Genomic DNA, 23,020 nt, shown 5'->3' with positions numbered 1-23,020 from the left:
GCCCTCACAGCCTTCGGAGATTAACAAGATCGATAACAGAGATACCAAAGAACTACGCTTGAAAGCAACCTGTATTATTAAGCACATTCATTATCATCTGTAAACATTCGCATAGCACCATGAGAATGTCCACTACAACGTATAACAATTTGGATTTTAAAATAAGAAACCCAAAGTAGATCTCATTTCATTTCCTTGCACCAAGAAAAACGATAGAGATTTTTCAATTCAGAGATAAAAAGTGTACATACTTTCCAAAATTTATCCCTAGATCAAAATTTCAGCATAGTGTTCCCTTATTTTTCCAACCAAAAAAAAAAAAAAGTCCCTTTACAAAGCCCAAAAGAGCCCTTATATAGACATAGAGGTTAATAACTACCCTTCTGTGGTTAGTAACTACCTCTCAAATACGTGATTTGGGTGAGGTTAATTAACCTCAACAAAATTAACCTCAAATAACAATGACCACTAATTGAAATGTATAGCTTAGAACATGTCTTCAGATGGTCCAATCATTGACTTGTTGTGTTACTTGATAAGACTCTTCTTCATGATCATCGCCAAGTTGGACATATTGAGTATGGAAAAAGAAATAATCCTTCACAACATTAATTGCTCATACACTGACTGTAGAAGGAAATGTAAATAGATCTGATTTCAACCCAGACTGTTGCATTTGATTAAAGAGTTGCAATGCCTCGAGCAAAATCCCCCAGATAGAAGCAAGATCTTCTAATTGCATCTTTCTGATAAAGTCACATGCTTCTTCGAAGCGTCCAGCATTCCCGAGAATGTCAACCTTGCGTGCATAGTGCTTCACTGAAGGGTCAATGGTTATTTCATTAAAATGTTGGCAATCTCTGTCTGCCACAGCAACCCAGCAATCATTGCGATCCATGTCGCTTCATTTTTTTTCTAGGCATTTTATCAAACACCTCTCGTGCAACCTCCACACTACCACATTTGGCATACATATCTATAAGGGCAGTTCCAACATAAATATTGGACTCGAATCCTCTGCTAATTACCCACTTATGGATCCACTTTGCCTGCTCTAGATCTCCAGTAAGAGAAAATGCAGGGATCACATTGGCAAAAGTGAAAGAGTTGGGTTCGATGCCAAATTTTTGCATTTCAAAAAAAATATTTCTAAAGCTTTCAATCCATGGCCATTCGTAGCACATGTTGATATCATAGCATTCCACATTGGCAAATCTCGATGAGGCGCTTTGTCAAACAGTCTGTTCAAATATCCAGATCCACAGTTTCCATACATGTGTAGCAGAGCACAAATCACACTCGAGTCGGATTCAAATCCAGATCTAATCACCCAAGCATGTATAGACTTACCCTGCAACAGAGCTTTGGTAAGGCCACAAGCCATGAGACCACTAGCAAAGCACCCAAAATCCAACTCAATTTCTTTCAGGTGCGTCATCTCACGAAACAATCCCAATGCTGAATTGCCATCTTCGACTCCTACATACCTAGAAATCATTGAAGCCCATAACACCAAATTTCTCTCTGGTATTTTGTCAAACACTTGGCGTGCATCCTCTATGCTTCCACATTTGGCATACATATTTACAAGAGCCAGTCCAACATACGCATCTGCTTCGAGGCCATCTCTTACGACAAGTTTGTGAATCTCCCTGCCCTGTTCCAAATCCAAAAGCCCCGTGCATGCCTTGATAACAAAGGGAAAAGTAAACTTATTGGGTTCTATACCTGCACACTACATTTGACGAAACAGTTCAAGCGTTTCTTCAAAGCAGGCATTGTTGGCACAAGCTCTGATCATAATGTTCCACACAAACCTGTTGGATGTCTCCATTTCTCTAAAGAAAAGACAGGCATATCCCACGTCGCCAAATATGCCGTACAAATCAATGATCTTAGCTTTAGCTTCCACTAAGATTTCCTCTTCAAGCCCACTTTTGACAATATTGCCATGAATTTTCTTCAGCAATCCTAAACCCCAACACGATCTCAACAAAGAAGAAATATAGGCATTGTAGTCTGTGTTACTGTTTTGTGTTATGTCTTTGTTACGTATTCTAATGGTCAATTTTTCCGAAACACCATAATTGGTATGGACATTGCAAGGCGATTCCTTTTTCTTTGTTCGGGGAAGAATCCCTACAGAAAATGAAAATAATGAAGGGTTTTCTAAGGCGACCACAGCCATTACAAGTCCCTGTGGTGATCAAAAGCATTAGCCAAATGAATTCCCCTTATAGAGTTGTTGGTAAACAGATTTCCAAAATCCATCAGCATGTTACTTTTCTTCTGTAACCTTCAATATGCCTTCTATCTGGGCACCCACGTTGAAGAGGTTAAGAAAAACGTGTTTTTGGACATTATCATTAACCTATTGGAGAGGTTAAGAAAAACCTATTTTTGGTGGTTAACATTAACCTTTTATTTGGAGGTTAAGAAAAACACGTTTTTGGAGGTTAACATTAACCTTTTAAGAAGTTAAAGGTTAAGAAATACGCGTTTTTGAAGGCAATCATTAACCTTTTAAGAAGTTAAAGGTTAAGAAATACACGTTTTTGAAGGCAATCATCAACCTTTAATATCTTGAGGCTCAGAAGCTGGATTTCGATGATCTCAAGTGCTGTGCGGAGCTGAGAACGAGCCGGAGACACGGAGGCTTAAAGACTCGCAAATTTCAAAGATAGAATGGCCAATTTGATGTTTAAAACTAGGCAAGTTTTAAAAATTAATAGAGGCTTATAAAATTTAAAGAATTTTATAACCGGGCAACAGTGGGTAAGGTTGCCTAATCTTCCCCTTCACTTATGGCTGGATTCTGTCCTGGAGGCTGTGGGGGAGGCCCTTGGGGATTTTTTGCTGGTTGATACTGCATCTTCCAATGTGTTTCAGACGATGTATGCTCGCATTCTAGTGGAGATAGACATCTTCAAGGGGCTCCAAGAAATGATTAAGTTGGCCTCTCCTAATGGCTCTTTGATTCAACTTTTTGATTATGAGTGTATTCCCTTCAGATGTAGGAAATGCCATAAAACTTACCACCTCGCTACGCGCTGCTCCTCTGAAAAGGTTAGATCGAAGAAGTCACCTTCTTGGTGGATGGGGGTTTCAGATGACACTACACGGTTCAAAAAGCTCCCTCTGGTGGGGTTGGGTTGGTTGGTTCTTCTCAAAATTCTTTGGTGGTGAATTCTGTTGTTGTTTCTGACGATTTAAATGTTACCCCTACGACGGTGACCAATACAGATGTCACTCCTTCAAACACAACTGTTGATTTGATTGTTACCCCTCTTGCAGCTCTATCTGGAGACAGAGTTGCTGTCCCTCTTGCTGTTGTGGTCCAACGTTCATGTGGTGGTGGTATTTCTTCTCTGGTTGTTCCAATTTTGGGGGATGGTTGTGGTGTGGATGATTTTGCATGGCAGAAGGTCGCTAGGATGGTGGAGGATGGATGGACAACATAAAAGGAAAAAAGGTCAAACCCTCTTCCATCATTTGATATGTCTTTACATTCTCAAAAGACAAGACTAAAATGTAAATCTTGAGGCTCGGTTTTCTTAACCAATTGCTTGCTTGTTCTTTTTGAGGTTTTTCTTTTTTGTTTGGTTCTTTTGCAATCGTGGGGTTTTCAGGTTCCCGTTCAAAACCTGTTTAGGTGGTAGTAGTATATTGTGTTATCTGTGAGGCCACCCTGGTCACCTTGTTTTTGGCAAGTGACTTGTTTCACCTTATGAATGTTGTAATTTTTGTTTGGGCTTCACTGAAAATTATTCGATCTATAAAGGGTTTTAGGCACCTTTCAAAACCTATTTTCCTTAATAAAAAACATTAAATTCAAAGAGTTTTATTATAAATTATGTCATAAAAAGATGACATTACATTAGCATCTCTCTTAACGAGCATTTTTTTGTTTCTAAATTTACAATATACAATATATTAAACCCAACTATAAGCTAAACACACACACACACACACACATAGTAAAATTATGTTCGTCATATGTTTGAACCACTCTAGAAATAGGTTAGCAAACTTGAATGCTTAGATTGTCAAGATGAAGACCAATTATTGTTCAAATAAAATGTTATAACCAACTACATAATGACTTTCTCATATTTTATAAATTTCAAAGCTTATATTTCACTCCTAAGAAATACAAAGGTAATATTGCCATAAAAGCTAGCAATAAGTAAATAATAACATCAACTATTAAACTTCTTGCATGTCAACTAATAATAATATTGCAATGGAAAGCTATAAGACAAAATAATGAGAATAATTATATACTAATATAAATAGATGCATACAACCAACCCTTGCATACTTATAGTTCATAATTAATTTCATAGATAACCTAGTAATAGCAATTTTCTACACGCGTGACTATAATATTAGTAGTAAACTAAGGACAAACTAAGAAATATAAATAATACTTGCTAATATAAACCATATTTTTTCTCAATACTCCTTATAATGAAAGGATAATGAGAGGCATTCTAGCAAGAAACGTTGTATTGTCACAATAGGAGCACCATAGTGGTATTGTAGTGGCATTGTACCAATGGCACTACAGTGAAAAAAATATTATAAATAAATTGTGAACTTTTCGCAGAAATGCAAGTCTCAAATGAAACCATGTTAAAATGACGAGAATTTCCATTGTCCAACCTTATATTGGAAATTAAGAGGGTTCTCATGCTACAAAGTTATGCACTCCAAGTCTTTTCGGTTTCAAGTGAGAAGATAAAAACAAGTTCTCGATCCTTGAAAAGAAATGCTTTCATTTTAGCAAATTCTCTTCCTTTCATAATCTATATTTTGGCCCCTTCTAATTATAAATTTTTTCCTCAAAATTTCTTTCAAAAAAAATCACTTAAGATATTACATAACGCCTTATTACATCTCATTTAAATTGTAGCTTTATAGTAATAATAGTTAAGTTGCCATTTTTATTGTTTAAAATAAATTTGTTGGGATTAATTTTATTTTTCTAGTTTTTTATCAAAATCAATAGTCTATAAGGAGGTTGGCCCTTACACAACCATAACTCAAAGGTGTCAAAGATAATTGTAACACATTAGTAAGGTGCTAACTTTACAAGAATATGTCATTAATGGGTCACTAAAAGCATGGTAAATTTAAGGTGTTGACAAATACAAAATAATACCCCTCCAGAAGAGTGAGAAGGTAACTCACTCAACTCTTGTGGAGAAAAATGTTATTTTAAAGATCTATTTTTTCTACATTGTTAGACAATTGTTCAAGCAATGTTGTCCTTAGGATCCCCAACAAACATGGAAGTTGCTAATGAAACTCTATCTAAACAAATATTTGTTGGAGGTAATGTTCTAACTGTAGTGAATAAATCATATTTGATAATGTGTGTTGCATATGTGGCAAAGAGTTTGAGTTGTAAACAATGACTAGTTGTAGATGTGCCCCTCATATCCAGTCAGGTGTTAGGTTCATGTGTGTGTTGTCAATCATGAAGTATTTTTTTGTCAATCTATTTAGTAGTAATTTAGGAATATTGGTGAGTCAATCTATTGTATAGATATGCATCTATTATTCAAGAATAATAAGTTGGAAGAGCATATTATTTCTTTGTTACTATCTTCTTTCCTTCTGTTCTATTTTTCTAATATGGTACTAGAGCCAAGTCTGAGCTTCATTTAGTGGCGTTTTCAAATTCTTTGGAGTGTTGATGTTGCAATATGTTTGCAAAATGAGTTGTTGCAAATTATATCATCTAGTGTGGTGATCTAATGGGTGATATTGGGAAAGAGTACTCATTGTGACAATACTCTCAAGTGTAAGAATATTTTTGTGTAAAAAGTTCTTGTTAGTTTTCTCTTGTTATGGACAATCTTGTAGATTCTTATCTAACTGAATTAAATAAGTTAGATAGTACACATTATGTTAATTGGAAGTTTAAGATGCAGACTCTGGAGGGGCATAATGTTTGGGCCATTGTAAATGGAAAATAGGTCAAGCCTGCATCACGTACAATAACACCCACTATTGTCCAAGATTGGGAGAAAAGAGGATTAAAATCCAAGATTCTCTTGCGCATGTGAGTAAAAAACTCAATTATCCCTCACATATGAGACATTACTAATTCTAGTGGTACATGGTCAGCTTTGAAAGGTTTGTATGAGATTACAAACTCAAATAGAATTTTTTTTTAAAGAGAAAATTATTCTCTATCAAAATGGAAGTAAATGAAAGTATTAGTAAATTTATAGCAATAGTTAAGGAATTGAGGGATAAGTTAGTTGATGTTGGTGAACAAGTATCTAGTAATGATCTAGTAATAGTTACTTTGAATGGAATAGTTAGTGATTATCAAGTTTTAACTACTGGTATGGCTACAAGAGAAAAATAAACCTTTTGAGAATTTGGCAGGTATCCTTCTACAAGAAGAGGAGAGAAAGAAGCATGTGAATAACATATCTCAAAGTGTAGAGTCAACTTTAATGGTGAAAGACTAGAAGCCATACAAAGGAGAGCAATGGTCAAAGAACAAAGGACAGGGTAAGTTTTACAACCAAAGGAACAAAGAAGAAAAAAGGTACCATGATGGGGAAGCATCAAAATCAAATGTAAAGAAAAATTGAAATTGTCATTATTTTAGAAAACTTGATCATTATGCATATGAATGTTACAAAAATAAAATAATGAGTCTAAAAACAACAAATATAAGTATACTTCTGTGAATAGTGATGATACAATAAGTGATAACCTTCATGTTTTAAAGTTGTTTGTCTTTGAATATTCTCTTTCATTTGAATCATGTGATTGTAATGATTGGTTTATAGATTCAAGGGCATAAATCCACATGTCATGCCATAGAAATTGGTTTAAATATTTTCAAGAGAAAAATCTACAGTAAGTCATTTGTTCTAACTAGAACTTTATGACATAACTAGAATAAAATTGGACTCTTGATGCCAACAACTCAAACTGAGTTGCCACATGTGCATCATTGTTATTCATTACTCTTAACACTCCCCCTTAATGAATAACCAAATTTTGTTGGACCCTTACCATCTCTCTAAGTGTTATAAACTTAATTTTTCCCAAGGACAATAAATATATAAGCTACATTGTTGTTGGTATTACAATAGTTCAACTCTATCTCTTGAGACTAAATTTTCTCTCTTACAAAATGATCTTGTGTTTCAATATGCTTTGATCTTGCATGATAAATAGGATTTCTTGCAAGTTTGATTGTACTTTGATTATCACACTTGATTGAAGTAGGCCCTTCTTGCTTTTGTCCCATATCTTCAAGAATTCTCCTTAGCCAAATTAATTCACCGGTAGCACTGCATAATGCTTTGTACTCAACTTCAGTAGATGAAAGAGAAATAGTTGGTTGTTTTTTGTTACTCCAAGAGACAACACCTGATCCTATGTTGAATGCATAACCAGTTGTTGATTTATGATCATTTGGATATCCTACCCAATCAAAATCTGAGTAACCTATCAACTCAACATTCAAATGGTTAGTATATTCAATGTCAAAAGATATGGTGCCTTGTAGGTATTGAATAACTCTTTTTGTTGCATTCCAATGGACCTCAAGAGGATTAGCCATGAATTGGCTAAGTATATTATATGGATTTGAAATATCAGGTCTTGTAGTAGTCAAGTAGTTTAGACTTCCTACCATTTTTCCTATAAAATGTCATGTTGACTTCTTAAGAGTCACTCTCACAAGAGAACTTGAAATTTTTCTCCAATAGAGTACATGCTTCTTTACAATCTTGCATATTAAACTTTTGGATTAACTTCTTTGCATACTTACTTTGAATAATCAAATTCCTTTCATTTTACTTTCATGCTTCAATTTCTAAGCAATAAAGCATTTAGCCAATATCCTTCTTTTCAAATGCCTATGACAAAGTTGTCTTGATTGTGTCAATCAACTCCATAGAACTTCCTGTTATGATTAATTCATCCACATATAGAGAAATCAAAACAACATTCCCATGTTCATTATCCTTTATGTTCAAATTTGGACCATTTTTACTCTTGATATATCCTTGTTGAAAGAATAATATATCAATTTTCTCATACCATGGTCTTGGTGCTTGTTTGAGACCATATAATGTCTTTTGTAACTTACATACCAAATGCTCTTTTCCCTATTTTACAAAACTTTCAGGTTGAGCAAGATAAATGTCTTCTCGTCAATCACCATTTAAAAATGTTGATTTAACATCCATTTGATGAAGAACCCAACCAAATTTCATAGCAAGTGCAATCATTAGTCTAATAGTATTCATTTTAGCTACTAGTGCAAAATTATCTTCATAATCAATTCCTTCCTTTTGTGAGTACCCTTTTGCAACTAATCTAGCTTTGAATTTATCAACAGTTCAATCAGCATTAAACTTTGTTTTGAACAACCATTTACAACCAATAGGAATTTTACTTGTTGGTTGTTCAGTTAGTTCCCAAGTGTCATTGTTCATAATTGAAAGATATTCTTCATGCATTGAATTTATCCATTCTTTATTATTCTTAGCTTCTTCAAATTTTTGAGGTTCATCTACTCTCATTACTTGAGTCGTTAAACCATAATCATTGTACCTGATTGGTGCCCTAATTTTCCTTATAGATCTTCTTAATGCTTCATTATTGGATGGATGGGCTCAACTTGACTTCTCTCATGCCCACTCTAATCATGAGTTTGTTGATCTACAATATCTAAACTTTAATCATCTTCTTCAAGTAGTTTCAATGAAATGGGTTTGTCCACCTTTTCTTCTTCCTGAACATCATCTATAAATTCATGAAATATAATATCTCTACTAAAAAATACCTTATGAGTAGTAAGATTATATTTCTTGTAGGCCTTGTGATCAATACAATAACCAATAAATATACATTTGAGTGACTTTGCATCAAGTTTTCTTCTATTCTCTTTTGGAATATGACAATATATCTTACTTCCAAAAATTCTCGAATGACTAACAACTGGCTTTATTTGAAGATCATCTTCATAAGGAGTTTTGGTTGCAAGATACTTGGTAAGTCATCTATTTAACAAATACACAACTGCATTAACTGCTTCAGCCCACACATTATTAGGGAGATTCTTTTCTTTGAGTATACTCCTAACACATTCAACAATCGTTCTATTTTTTCTTTCAGCTACACCGTTTTGTTCAAGACTATGGGCAACTGCATATTGCTTAAGGATTTTATTATCTTTACAATATTTCACAAAAAAATCAGAATTATATTCCCCCTTGATCTGATCTAAGAATCTTAACATTGTGAGTTATTTGTTTTTCTACCATTGTTTTGAATTCTTTGAAACATTCAAAAAGTTCACTCTTATTCCTTAAGAAATATACCCAAGTGTATCTAGTGCAATCATCAACAAATATAATAAATTGAGATGATCACCCAAGCGATTGAGTTTGTATAGGACCGCACACGACTGAATTCAATAATTCAAGAATAGCTCTTTCCTTCACATTAGTTCTTATTTGAATTTCATTTCTATGTTGTTTTCCTAATACACATCCATCACAACTAGTTTGTTCATCCTTAAATATTGGAAGATCTTAAACCATCTCTTTTCTTTGTAGAGAAATCATACCTTTTAAATTTAAATAACCATACCTCTTATGTCATAGCTCTTCAATAGATACACATGTACCAGTCATTGTATGACGACTTTCCAATTTGACATCAAGTTTATAAAAACCTCCCATCCTGATTCCTTCAACAATCACATTATTGTTATTTTCCATATCTTTAACTCAACTTGATGAATTCTTACTAGTCTATGAACTATCTTTCAAAGGAAAAAATTCTACATAATGTTTTTTTATTTGTCACATTAAGTGGGGGTGTTGGACTTAATGTTCCAATTGTAGTGAATAAATTATATCTGATAATGTGTGAGGCATATGTGGCAAAGAGTTTGATATGTAAACAATGGCTAGTTTTAAATGTCTCTCATATCCAGTTAGGTGCCAGGTTCATGTGTGTGTTGTCAATCATGAAGTAGTTTGTTGTCAATCTATATAGCAATAATTTAGGATATTGGTGAGTTAATGTATTGTATAAAATGCATCTATTATTCAAGAATAACAAGTTGGAAGAGTATATTATATCTATGTTTATGTCTTCTTTCTTATGTTGTTCTATTTTTCTAATATTATTAGCACAAGGGCCAGAATGTCGAGAAATTTGTACTTTATCAACTAGAGACTGGAGTAGAGCAATAGCAATAATCGAGGAAGGGTCACCCTAACTAGAAGAAATTACACCAATAGGAGGAGTAGTATTCTCATGGATGACCCAATTTATTGTTGGAACATAACCTAGATTTCTATCATGATATGTATCCTCATTGCCAGCCTACAACTCTTCATCAGAGGAAGAATCAAAAGTTGGGACAATCAAATGTTCTTCACAAAAGTGTATTTCCACTAAGTGGTAGCACCTTTATGCTACACAAGGGAATAATAAATTTCCAAGAAACAAGTCCTATCATCAATGAGAATCCACCCCTTGATTCTATGACCTATTATTAACCATGACAACATCTCATATGTGTGAGGGGTGGAGATATTGATGTCCACCAAAATTTGTGCAAATATAGAGTGGCTCATAGTTGTCATAGTCCCATCCACCTTTATAAAATAATCAATAGAGTTTTCAATGGCCTCAAAACAAGAGTTCTCTGAAAAGTGCAAGGAAATATAAGGGATCGTTACCCACATTGGGCACACACTAAGTTGTTTGATAAGAGGATTAAAGGAAGTTCTCTAGGGTTTGGACGAGAGTGGGTAGGTTCTCAAACGCACATCTTGAAAAGAAGATAAACTAGTTCTTTGATAGTGTACAATAAGGAAAGATTAGTGGAGGTTTCTACTTGTTATCAAGAGATTTGTCTACCCCTTTTCTTAATGCAACATCAAATGAAAGATAACCCAGTAGGCTCAAGTACAACTTAAATTAAAAATGAAATGGATTTGGAGAATTAATATAATGATGTAAGACAAATGATTAAAATAAGCTAGATTAAGTAGTTTAAAGAAAATATAGACTCATAGAAGCAAACAAGAACTTTTAATGGTTGGAAATAGAAATTCATAAGTTGTGCAAACCTATTGGTTGAATCTAAAGTTGTTTTAGGTGGAAAAAAATACCCTTGACATTCTATTCCACATAAAAAAATGTCCAAGGAATTTTGTTTCATGGGAATCTACCCAAAATTTTGACTAACAGTCCTATAGTCCCAACCTTTCAAGAACTTGATAAATGCACTACATACATGTGCACACAAGAAAAATAAGGAAAAGGTAGTAGAAAGGGATTCTCCTTGGTCTAATATTTGTTTAGGTACCAACCTTGAAAATAAAATAAGATTGCATAAAGGAAAGTAAATCTTAAGGTATATTAGATCTACCTTGCTAATACCTTCATGAAGAGATATCAAGATTACACATATTCGTGAAGATAGTTGAAAGTCACTAGATTTGTTTGACCTTGAAATGTAGAAATGTATTAAGGATGCCTTCACAATATATGGATGTATGAATGTCACTCATAGATCTTGAATAGTTTTATCCTATATTGATCACTTTCTATGGAGGAAGAATGCAAGAGAAGAGACAAATGGTCTCTTCTTTCTTCCTTGAGAAATTCTCTACTTGGAAATCATGGGAAGAAGCTTGGCTTGAAATTTCCTTGGATTCTTGGAGGGAAACTTTATATCAGACGCTTACCTTCAAATCTTGAATTCATTTGATTTCTTGAATGCTTGAATAAAAAACTCATGATTATGATTCCTAGTTATGGGTATTGGATCTTAGTTACCAAAATGAGGAGAGATAGGGTGTTCAAATACCTTGTCACACATTTCAAAATTCAAAATTAAGTCAGTCTGGCCATGGATCTAATTTTTCACAGAAAAATGTAATGGGACTAGTTCAAATTTAGGCCCAATCTTGGGGCAACAAAGTGTCCTGAGTGTTTGGCTCCTAGGAAAAAGCACCAAGTTTGAAAGGAAAGTGGGGAAGATAGGGAAGACGCTAGATCATGAAGAAGAAATTGGTAGCTACATCAAACATGATGGATATGAAATATCAAAATATCCAAAATGGGGCCTAATTAAGCATTTAATCATAAGTGACAACTTTTTTAGGATGGTACATTTAGCCCCCACTTTAGCAGGAATATGAGACAAGCTCATACCTATAGTAAAGTAGATCAATGCATTAGAGAAAAATTTTATTGAGGTAAAGGAGACAAGAAAATGCCAATCCCCCAAGTGACTTGGGTCCTCATTAATTTTAACACCAATATTAAAGGTGCAGAGAGAGAGAGAGAGAGAGAGAGAGAGAGAGAGAGAGAGAGAGAGAGAACTAGTCTAGTAATGTATTTCTTTATCATAGATCATACAAAGAAAAATGCTATTACAAAACATGAAATTAATAGTCTAGCAAGCTATTAGATGCTATTCAATTAAAAAAGGTCAGTGCACATGGAAAGCTTGTCTCCATTAAGGAATCCAAAAGAATTGATAGTTTAAGGACCCAATAAAAATGATAAGTCAAAGACCCAAACAAAAGAATAGAAGGATGAATCAGTCTTAGGATCTACTGAATAATGCATAGGACATGAATGAATGAACACAATGAAGGCTTTTACCTTAGTCATCCACAAAATAAATTGCATTGAATCATCATGTGTGTGCAAAATGTGAAAAAGGAGTGGAGTGTATGCTCCCATGCTAAACTTCTTGTAAACACCTTAACAAGAGAAATTGATCCAAATTCTACTTCTAAATTACAACACCTAGTGTGATACTTGTGGTCTTGTTAATTCTAATGTGAATAAAATGATTTCTAGACAACATATAATGCAAGCCAAAAAGTGGTTCATTTCATTAAATATTCAAGTTTATACAAGATATGACGATTTTGAAGGGCCACCAACATCCCTTCGAAAAGAAATGAACAACCCGCATAATGTTTATTACAAAATAAAATATCAAAAACTATGAAAACTATTTAAAAATTATTTTAAATTTTAAGCCTACTTGTAGAAGTCGTAACTTTCATCATATAGCTCTAAAATATACACCGCTTACACCATTGGAAAGATAATCCAAGGCCTATGAAAATGAAAATTACTGAAACATAGAAAATACCAAAAATTTAGATTTCAATATTTTCTCATTTATGCTTTTGCTAGCCTCCTCTAGATCATCAATGACCATGTTCTAAATAGAAATGGATTTAACAAGTCATACATGCACAAACATGAGGTATTTTCACTATGAGATGCCCCCAAATGAGGATTAATTAAGGAAATGAACACATGAAAGAAAAGGCACAAAAGGGATCAACTAACTTTGGAGTTAGTACGATCATATTTTTACTCATAAACTATCATCATTCTCCAAAGGTGAAAAAACTACAAGCCTAATAGAAGAAGTTCATATAAGAGATATAAAGAAGTTTCCTTTAAGGTTGATATTATGAAGATTGAAAAGAATGGTAGCTATTATTTTGTGCCATAGCCAATCAAGCAAGGAAATAACACATTTATAAATAGTGACAAATGCTCGACATAACATGTCTACAACATATAGAATAAAGGATATACAAATAGAGGAATGTGACAATGGGTCAATTCCTTTATCATCTTGCACCAAAGAATCAACAAGGGGTGTTTAAATAAATCTTTAAAAAATATATAACAAGAATAACATTATGAGGAAGCACATTACAATAATAACATGCATAGGAACCCACCATACAAAAGGAGCTAATAAATCATATCACCTGCCCCCATCTCAAACTATATTTTTTGGGGAAGGTTGGAAACACACAAGAGAAGCAATGTCAAGCATAGAATATGTAACAATATATAGTTCCAAATAAGGACTACGCTCTAAGGATGAGTCACTTTGTCTATCACGAGGACTAAGAGATAATTGTTTAAAAAATCTAAATGGTAAATCATGATTAATATCAATAAGATGATCATATCATCAAAATCACTAGTATGAACATAATTTGCATTAGAAATATTGAAATCATCATCAAAGATATATTCTTCATCCAAATTAATAAAGAAGGGACTCTAATCTACATATAAAAATCATGTTTATTTATTTTTATTTTTTAAGAATAAATTCCTTGCTTGGGCTATGCATAGGATGATAAAAGGGAATCAAAGGATCAATAGTTTTCTATGAGGCAGAAACATTTTGGCATGCACTCTCACGAGCTCTAGAATGAAATTTATGGTGATGGTCATGAGAATAATGATTGTGTTAGGTTTTATTTGAAATTTGATTTGGTTTAGGATCAATCAATATTGGGTCCTTTTATATTTAGGAGGAAGAATTGATGGCAGCTCACTAAGTTGAGAGATTAGAAATATGGAGGACTTATAGGTTGTAGAAGTTTAACCTAAAGAATAAATACGAGGTATGGGAGGCATATGAAGAAGTCCAGATCTAGGGAAAGGAGATGGGACTATAGGAGATGAATTTCTAAGTTCACAAATCTTCTTAGTCTTGAATTTTTATTAGATGGGAAATAGTTATCATTGCAAGGTTGGATTGGTTGATACATGGAAGGCCAAAAGTAATCAAGGTCAAAGTTCCTTAGAGTGGGTAAAGGATGATAGAGACTATGGCTAATCATGATTATTTCTATGTCATAGAGTAATTTCGAACACTTATAGATATGAGAGATCATAGATTTCATGGAAGTGAGACAAGGAAGAGCAAGCTTGAATTGAAATTGATTGGAAGTGGGGATGACTACGAAGGTGATATTTCAGGTTTTCTTACCACCTTATAAAGGAAGAGTAATGGAAGCACGAGTAGGTTAAGTAACACCATTGAATATTTTGATCATCACACTAGATTTATCATAGAAATATTGTTGGAGTTGGATAGTGTAAAGATGTTTTCCAATTATAGCATTCACCATGCAAGTAGGATATATAAGGAATCTATAAGAAGGAAGACCACTAATCTTTTAAACTATGTAAAGAGGACCATTAGGTGCCTAAATAGTCTCACTATGATCAAAGGTAATGCATATGTTAGGTTTGGATTTGAGTTATGTTTAGGTTTAGGTTTAGGTTTGTATTGATCAATAAGGTTGACAACCTTGTTGTCTTGGGCACTCTCAGTGTCATAGGTAACAACTATAAGAGAGTCAACAACATGGGTAGATAAAGAAGGAATGGACTCAAATGAATTAGTTGAATGAGAAGGTAAGATATTTTTATAGATATGCAAGTTTTGGTTAGGAAGTACACAAGAGTTGTTTCCTTAATTGTTAACATCCTCAACACATATAACACTAGAATTAATAAGGTCTTGAAAAAATAAATCAAATGAAAAATATTTTTTAGTATCATGACCAAGTTGACAATGATATCTAAAAAAATATTTAGGATCAATTTTTTTGGTTTTTAATTAGAAAGGGTTAATTGGCTTAATGAGAGGAAGTGCCCAAACATTAGAATTAATCAACTTCAACTTCACATTACGTAAAGATTCATAAAGAGGTGTAAAATTGCATGAAGGTTACACCTTCGGATATTTTTGATTAATAGAAAATAAGTTTTGAAGAGGCCTCAAAACCCTTTACATAAGCATACTAAGAGAAAGATCTATAAAGAACTGCATAGATAGGACACAAAGACTAAAATAAAATAGTCGGCGAAAACAGATAAAATCCCAGAAAACACTAGGAGACAACTTAGGGCTAGCATCCAAACATAAGAAAGAGACAACATAAAATAGAAATAAAGAACTTAACAAAGTTCTTTAGAAGCTCCATTCCTTGTAGTTCTAATTGATGCATAGTGTCTACTATGCTTTTAACAACTTCAATGTCATTGTTCACATGAAACACCTTCTTCCTTGTACTTGTACAAGTTATCTTACTAGGACCTTCATGGCTTGTATACTTTTATCATCCATCACTTCAAGAATTTTCTTCTCCTAGTTAACATGTTCTAACTACCCAATCAAGATTTTCAAATGCTCTGCTTAGGCCTTGAGAATATTATAGCTCTTATACCCAATATTCTTAAGGGTTGTCTCTAGATTGGTCAGTCTAGCTTCTGGAAAATTAAAACTAGCATCAACCACCCCAAACATAAGTTCATATCCTCAGTCATTTGCTCAACATCACGCATTTCCTTAGTGTGTTCCTTAAGGCTATCAGGAAAGGATTTGTCCTTACCAACTCTAAGGGCTTCTAGAATCTCCAACTTGTTGGTAAAGGACTTTTGAATTTTTTTTCCTTGACCTCATGGGAAACCCACTTAACAATCATGTAATTATCTAATGCCCCATCATTAGCAGTTTGCAAGAAAATGATGGAGGAGTCTTTTTAATAGTTATCTAGGTCAATAAACATAGCCTCCTCCCTAAGGGCCTCCTTTCTAGTATCAAGTTGAATATCACCAATAGGGGAAGATATACCCTAACTCACCACATTCTTTGTGATTTTCTTAGCATGGGTCATCTGAACATGGTTGTTAGTAATCGAAGGAGGGTAAGGGTTATAGATTTATTGACATCACCACCATGGCTCCTAGCAACGGAGGGAGTCATAATTTTGGTATTTTTTCAAGAGGAGAGGACATCCAATCTTCCTTACTATTTGTGTCCATTCTCTCATCATTGTATTTTTCTCCCTCATACCACATTTTCTCCTCAATGTTTTTTTTTTTTTCTTTCTATTTTTAGAGGATTAACCTAGCTTCTCCTTGTCATACCTAGATCCATAAACTCTACCTTTTCCTTTTCCAACACTAGTATCAAGATTAACCATGTCAATATCCTCCTCCAATTTAGTGTTAGACACCCACTCCTCATCATCTTCAGAATCATGTGTATCCCCTCCTAAGTTATATTACTCAGGGATAGCATTATCTCTAGTAGAAGATTTGAGATAATCATAGATCAAGACCATTAATCCTTCATGGAGCGTAAGGTTACTATTTAGGTTAATCGTAGCACCATTTTTACTAGAATTTAGATAGCATAAGAGGTAAAAGGGAAGATATACATTCTCTCTGTGGTGAAAATGGATCAATAGCACAAAGTGATAACCATAGATCCATGTAAATCTCCTGTCAAGCGTAACGTACTGCATAATGGAAAATAACACCCATCCCTAGATCTTCTTTATGGTCTTAGGAGAATAAGAGGTCTTATTAATTTTAACAAGTTTCTCATTTCCTCGTCCTCATTGAGAAACATTTTAATAGAAAAATAAATTAGTTTCTAGTCTTTGTAGAACTTTCTTTCATTGAGGGGAAGTCTAGTGACTTGAGCTATCAGACCTTCATCAATTTTCATCTTTTTTCCAGAGATGATGATTTTGTCATCCTTCCATTCTCTTTTGAATATTTTGGTTATATGGTTCCTTTCTTGAAGACACTCCATGAACTACATGTTAGAAATAGATAATACTAAGAAGAGGGGGTGAATCAGTATTCTACAAACTTTTTCCCACAACTGAATATTGTTAATTACTATATTACTTGCATATGAAAGTAAACCAACAATGTTGAACAGTAAATATAACTATACACAGAGCGAACTCATAACACCATTATTTGTTAACTAGAGAAACCCTACCAAGGGAAAACCCCGGGGGGGGATGATACCCACAAGATGATCCACCAAACAAAAGAATCTTGTTAAGGATATTTAACTTTTTTAGGAGTGTATGAAATACATATAGTGTCTTGAGTCGTTGTTAGAGAACTAGGCCCTATTAGAAGCCTTAACCCTATTAGGAGTTTCTTCAACCCTGTTAAGAGTTGGTAGATCAAATAAAATGTATGCAAGAAGAGCTCACTGCCCTAACATGCAATATATAATTAAGTTTCTTCACAAGAGTAGGCATACATACAATATCATCTTACTATTGTATCTCACACTTTCTCTAATCATACATTAGATTTTGCATCATATAAGGCTCACATATCATTTAATCTTTCTTCACATATAGTTCGCATCACATTTGTACTTTGTATGGTTTGTGCAAGATATGATATTTACTTATATCTTACAAATTAAAAACTTTGCTTAGTCGACCTTGATGCTTTCACACGCTTGACCAAATATAAAATAAATTTGGGTAAACATATAGGATGTCGACCCAACATGATCAAGTAATTTTTTTTTACCAAAATAATTCCTTAAGTTGTATACTTCAATTAGCTATCATGCTTCTTTCTACTCTACTGATTACCTAAACTGGTAATTTAACTATAACTTGTGTCTTACTATTCGTACAGTTCTACACATTGACATATGTCATCATGATCCTGTCAATTATCGATCCTCAACTATGCATGGACTAACTCAAAAAATTTCATCTGTAGATACCGTATTTTTCTTTGTACTGTTGCAAACTATCTAACACTTAGACAATTTTTTAACTATGGTAATATCATGAAATATCAAAAGTATATGTTGCCATAAACAACAACACTCCTACATCTACCTAGCCATATTGCCGACAATATCCCCCTTTGGCATTGATGACAACATTTGGGAAAATTGGAAAATTCCCAAAATGATGTCATACAAAACAAAATAAATACAAAAAGTAATTACACAAAATTGCCTTCAAAATAGAAAATTTTATTCATGTTTTGATGGATCATTATATTCCTTATCACTCCTTTATAATGATACATAGCTAAGCTCCCCCTTGCATATACATATACAATTTTACATACTTCTACCTTTACACATACAAACATGTACATATACAATTTTCCTTACATACTTCTCCCCCTTTGACATCAATGGAAAAGGTGTTAAAAATCTATATCCACAAAATTTGTGTTGCTTGCCTCTAATCATCTTGACATTCTGGATATACAATCTATAAATTCATGTTTTAGCTTGTCAAATTCCTTCTTCCATTTTTCCTTGACTGTATTAGATATATTGATGATTGTACAAAGTGCATAAGATGCCACTTCCACTATGCTTAGGTCAGTATAGGAAAATTTTACATAGGATTTGTTTGCTACAAGACACTCCTCCAATCGCCTCTACAAGATGATAACTTTAGGAAATAAATATTCTCCAAGGACAAAGAATCTCTAATTACCTTCTCCTTGTCAAATTCAATGCCTGTGATAGCATTGTGAATTTTCTCCATTTTTGCTCCACTATCTTCAATGTTTACCTCTAGTTGTTGTAACTTGATATTGATTGTTTGAAGCTCACTCATTTGGCCTTTGGTCTGATTATCAAAATTTGACAGATGATTTTATGACATTTTGCATTGTCCATACAACTTCTTACCATCATCTATGCTCTTTCTTAGCTCCTTAATGCACACATTCAGTGCCTGCAATTCATTCCTAACATTGATGCATATTATGTCAAACAGTGATGCATCATGCTTCATATATGCTTGAACTAAAGCAATATCAGTCAAGGTTGTGAATTCTTCAACAAAAGATTTTGCCAATTCTTTCACCTTAACCTATAAGTCTAGATTTGTGACAGTTGATTGTATTGTCTTCTACAATCTATCTAGAACTTCTACCAATTTTCTTTCCAAATTTTTTGTAGACTTCTTATTCTCAAGAAGTTTTCTCAAAGAGCCCATTAATCCTTTCAGATCATCATCATCATCATCAGAGACTATTAGCAATAGTTTAATTGTTGATGTTGGGGTAGCTCTTGATGTTGTAATAGATTTAACTGCTAGTGAAACATAAAGTATGTTAGCTTCATGTTGAAATTCTACCTTCCCAAATTCTGTTTCCACATGTTTCAGATTGGGAAAGAATACTAACTCTTGCATCACAATCTTCCATTTCTGCTTCAATTCAGAAGCTTCTTCTACTTTCTTTCTTTCTTTGTCTTTCTCGATTTCTTTCCTTCTCTCTTCTCCTTCCTCCTTAACCTTTTCTACATTTTCCTTTGCTTCTTCATCACCCTCTTCATCTGAGCTAGAATAAGCAGTAATATTGCCAACAATGTTGGACCCACATCCTGCAAAAGGATTTTCCTTAGCATCTATTGTTATGTGTGTACTATCCACTTGCATAAATTTAGTACCAATAAGTATACAAGGAGGTCAATAAGTTTGTTGCACCTCTTCAACTTCTTCTTCACCATTGGTAAGGGTACTGGCCTCCACATAAACTGGACTTGTTGATTCAGGCTGTGCACTCTCCTTGGTAACCTCAGGCATGCAAGTCATAAATTTTACTATGGATTCTTTGGTTTCTTTCTTATCCTCTTCATAGTTGCCTCCCATAAGAAGAATTTCTCTTCTCTTGTTCCTCAGAAAAGGTTAAATACCTTTCAAGATCTTTTCTATGTCATCCTTTGTACTTACTTCACACAATTTATTAATCATATTCTCTCTCAATTTAGTATCTTCTTCTACTACTATTCTCTTCCTCTTAAGAAATATATTGTACAAATCTTTTGGAATCTTATTTCGGATGCTATCAAATATCTTATTTCTCAAAATCATATTTCTCACTAATTTTCTAGTTGTCTCCTATCCATGTTACTATAAAAACTATAATATTTATTCAATTGAACAAAATTTTCATTATTTATAATTTGCATATTCAGATTTTCAACTTTAGGCTTCTAAGCTTTCTTACCGGTTGGTGTCCTTCCTTCTCTAATTACCTGTTCAACAGGCTTCTCTTCAATCTCTTCCTTTGACTCCTCAGACTCATTGGTTTGCAATATCTTTCTTCTCTTTACGGGTGATCCACTAGTGGTCTGCTTGACCCTTTTCTTGGCAGATGGTGTTGGTTATTTCTTAACCTTCACCAATCTCTTTGATTTCCTCTATGTAGAAGTTTTTGTTACCTCAACATCAATAGATTTCCTCTTTTGATTACTATTTTGTACTCTAACTAGTTGTACTTGTGCAATTGTTGCATAAGGTACAATGGGTATTTGTGAAGTAGACCCTGCCATTGTCACATCCACAGATGGTGATGCGATGGCAATAGGTGTGGCTACCAACAACTTAGATTGCCACTAGATTTTATCTCCATTGTTATACCTTTGATCTCATTGAATTCTTCTCTTGTCATGCCAAACTCCTTAAGAATGGATTCAATTTTCTTTTCCACATTCTTCTTGATCTCTTTATTGTGAAGTTCATAATGAACTTCCCTTATCTTCTCTTCATAAGTACCCCATCTTGGACATTTAGTGTCCCTTTCTGACTATAGAATAATCTGTGTGTATCCTTCAATGAGTTCTTCACTCATTTCTCATCCCATGGGTTCAATAAATTTTACTCTAGGTTCTATTGCCTTCATACAAGTAGTGTCAGTTTCTACCATGAAATACATTCCATTTTTATACTTCTCCACCATAGAGGGAGGGATTCTATATCTTAGCTTCACCTCATATTGTAATCTCTTCATCATTCTATCAATGTCTCTATCTCTGACATTCTCTAGTATGGCCTAGTAACATTGTGTGACCATCTTCATCAAACACTCATTACTATCCCAACTTGTCATACCAGGAAACTGGTTGGTTGCATAGAAAAATAAGTGTGTTAGTAGAGAATCTAAAGACTACATTCTTAGCCTTCTTCAGCTTCACAATGTTGTCCAACAACTATACTCTGAAAATCTCATACATATTTACTTTCTTCTTCACAACTATCATTGCATAAGCTACATGCAAAAATCCTGTTGGCATAGAGTTCACTCTAGAATTGTGATTTAGTTTATATCCTACAATCTTCTCTATTCCTGCACTTTCTCATCCTGATGATGGATCATGTAGTATGATCCGAAATGTTGATGGTAAAAAAAAAAGCGCACACAATCAAATCCAGAAGACAAATTATTTACAAATGGATTGTGGAAATCTGATAATGTTAATCCTACAATCTTGTTCAATATTCTAACTCCATTATCCTAGATTAGATCAACTCTCATATTCCTTCCATCAAACATAGTTTTCAGGTTTGTCTCGACAATCTTTCTCACATTTTTGTCATTCATTGGATCACACCCTTCACTTCTTAAACATGTGACCTTATGGATTAAGTCATTGTCAATTACAATAGGCACATCACCTACCCAAAACATTTCTTCACGGACTCAACTTAGGATAATCCTGCTTCACTCATGATTATCAAATTCTATGTAAAACATATACTTAATCAGGTTCAATTCATTCAAGTATGCATACTCAAATTTTAGGGTTAGGTCTCCATTACACATAACTCCTAAATCCTTGTGAATATCTTCATCTCCAACACTCTCAAACTTACAATAAATGTAGTTTCTAACATCTTCTACGTGAAGTGCATTTGGTGGGATTTGATAAAATGCTCCTAACGGATCATCAATAAGAGAAACAAATCGGTGCTTCTTGAATTTGTACCCTTGTATCTCACTTATGTCACAAATTGACTAGCTTTCCATATTGCTAACTGTTGATACTGAAAATTCTAACTTAAAGATTTGTAAGATACCTTTAATATAGCTTATTAGGGCTTCTACAACTTTGTACTCGAACGCTTCATTTTGCACTTGAAATCATTGTCAAATCACTCACTAATTTGCTCCAAACTCTTCACATGACCAAATGGTACTGAATATCTTACTCGCAATCCTTAAATCATTTCAAATTTAACTCTACGTTAAATGTGCATCTGCTTCTTCAAAAGTTGGTACCAATTACTAGTAAACTTGATTTATTATGCATGACTTATTGTGCTCATCAAAACTCTTGCGCACTCAACCATAGCTTCTCTCTATGGCATCTACCTTATGCTAACTGTGCAACTTCTAATTCAAAATCTATCATCAGCTCTGATTAATTGGTTCTCTTCCTCTTCTAGAAATGCTTAATTCAAATAGGATGAGTCACAAATAATTTTTGACGTCAATTTCCCATCAGGTGCATCAAAATACTATTCTTACAAAATGGTATGAGAACTTTCTAGATTAATAGCTTTCACAAATGCATCCTTGA

At 33.8% G+C, this 23,020-nt stretch overlaps 1 pseudogene; it reads right to left on the bottom strand.

Annotated features, from left to right (window-relative positions):
- Positions 1-616: 616 nt before the first annotated feature.
- LOC149567061 (pentatricopeptide repeat-containing protein At2g34400-like) lies at positions 617-2,192 on the bottom strand (annotated as a pseudogene).
- Positions 2,193-23,020: the final 20,828 nt, after the last annotated feature.

This window comes from Cupressus sempervirens, chromosome 3, assembly GCF_028749045.1.
Source record: "Cupressus sempervirens isolate cs-2001-9-10 chromosome 3, ASM2874904v1, whole genome shotgun sequence".
NCBI lineage: Eukaryota > Viridiplantae > Streptophyta > Pinopsida > Cupressales > Cupressaceae > Cupressus > Cupressus sempervirens.
This window is presented reverse-complemented; position numbering and strand designations above follow the sequence as displayed.